Source organism: Ctenocephalides felis, unplaced genomic scaffold (assembly GCF_003426905.1).
Source record: "Ctenocephalides felis isolate EL2017-DRISC unplaced genomic scaffold, ASM342690v1 CF-g0.4_SCAFFOLD_01604, whole genome shotgun sequence".
Classification (NCBI taxonomy): domain Eukaryota; kingdom Metazoa; phylum Arthropoda; class Insecta; order Siphonaptera; family Pulicidae; genus Ctenocephalides; species Ctenocephalides felis.
Genome location: NW_020537758.1, coordinates 37,209,545 through 37,211,722, shown reverse-complemented (window position 1 = coordinate 37,211,722; position 2,178 = coordinate 37,209,545). Strand labels below are relative to the sequence as shown.

The following is a 2,178-nucleotide window of genomic DNA, read 5'->3' as shown; positions in this document are numbered from 1 at the left end:
ATCTAATAAATGGTCATCGCGCTAGTAACAGATTATATAAATATTTGAGGACAAAGAAAATCTAATATGTTATGTTTCTACTATTAATTTTACTGATTTTCCACAAGATCTCTGATTATATTTCGTAGGTGTCCATTTTATTAACGCTTTCGCAATACGCGTTCGGCATGCGATGACTCTAATAAAAACTTATTGATAATTCGATGATGGAGCAAAATTTCGAACGTAAAAGTTTATAGTTGGTATTATATTTTAATATTTCGAATATGTTTGCCTTTTATATTTTGGCACTTTTGAAAATAATACATTCTGATGAAGGAATCTCTGGAAAATTGTATTGGAAATCTATAAAAAATATATAGATAATAAATTTTATGATGGTGATATTGTTGGTAATAGAATTTTTGCTATGTGTTGATCAACATGATTCATTGTAATTATCACACTCGATTGTATTTTAAACTATGAAGTTTTAAAGCATATTTTAAATTAAATAACAAAATAAATAAACCTCTTCGGCAAGGGTGAAAAACTATATCCGAATAGATCCGAGTAGAAGTTTTGGATTTTATTTTGCATAATCATAGCGCTTGGTTAAGTCTGGGCAACGTGCCGACAGGATCGTTCAGTATTATTAGAAAATCTCTCTTATCCGAATGACGAAGCCATATAAACTTTTATGAAAATAACAAAGCTATCGAATCGTGGAAAGTTCTTCTCTATGGAAAGAAAATCATGGCCGGAAAAGTGTCAAAAATTGAAGAGGGTAATCACACATGCATCGGGAATATTGAGTAGATGTGAGTCACTCAAGAATTCAAAATAGAGTTATAACAGTAAACGAGAAATAAGAAAAATTTATTATTAAGTTTATTAATTTTAGAATATAAAGCTTTAATTATATTTTTAATTTTATATTTTTGTTTTAATTATATAATATTTGAGAATTATTTTTGTAATTTTTATATTGTATTTACAGTATGTGAAGGGGTTTTAGGTCTTTCTATTTTAGTTGCAATAATTCGTACTCATGGTAATGATTATTTTAAAAGATTTAATATAATACAATGTTAAAATTTTTAATAATAATATTTTTTATAATCCCTATTATTTTATTAAAAAATTGTTATTGATTGGTTCAAACAATATTATTTATAATATTATTTATTTATATAATTTTAGGAATAAAAAGAATTATAATTGTTAATATTAGATTAAATTTTGGTTATGATATTATATCTTATAGATTGAATTTATTAAGGATTTGAATTATTATTTTAATATTAATAGCATCAATTTTAATTTATAAAAATAATTATAATTTAAATTTATTTTTATTATTATTAGTTTTTTTTTCATTAATATTATTTTTAACTTTTAGTTCATTAAATTATTTTTGATTTCTTTTTTTTGAAAGAAGGTTAATTCCAACATTATTATTAATTTCAGGTTGAGGATATCAACCAGAACGTTTACAAGCTGGTATATACTTAATATTTTATACTTTATTTGCTTCATTACATTTATTAATTATATTTATATGATTATATAAATATAATAATACTTTATTTATATATTTAATAAGTGAATTAGATTATAACTATATATTTATATATTTATTTTTTATAAAAATCTTATATCTTTTTGTGAAAATCTTATTAATATATCTGTGAATTAGTAGAGTTGCATCTACTTTCATTATTCTCGTATATGAAATATGGTGAAACAAAATTTTAAGATATGAGAATATAAAAACTATAGATCATTTTGTGGATATTGTAATTATTGCATTAATGTTTATAACTAAGTTTTTTTTTAAATAATAAATATCTCTTAAAAATTTTTTAATATTTTTCTGCATTAATGCTACCATTTATTTTTGTTGTATTTTAAAGATAAATAGCACTTTAATTTAATTAACAATTTTAAAACAAATTTGTCATTTTTTAATCTTATACAATAACGTTTAACAATGATCAAATTGGTCTATATTATTATAGCATATTTAAAACTATTAAGAATATATTATTACAGCAGGAGTTTTTGAATTGTAAACGTGTGGCAGGACAACGTGTGCCGGGTCAGCTAGTATATATATATATACACACACACATATATATATATATATATATATATATATATATATATATATAATAGGAAATACGATATACAACTCAT

The 2,178-nt window shown here is 21.8% G+C and overlaps 1 pseudogene; it reads left to right on the top strand.

Moving 5' to 3' along the window:
- The first annotated feature begins 1,067 nt into the window (after window positions 1-1,067).
- On the top strand, window positions 1,068-1,560 carry LOC113374020 (annotated as a pseudogene).
- Window positions 1,561-2,178: the final 618 nt, after the last annotated feature.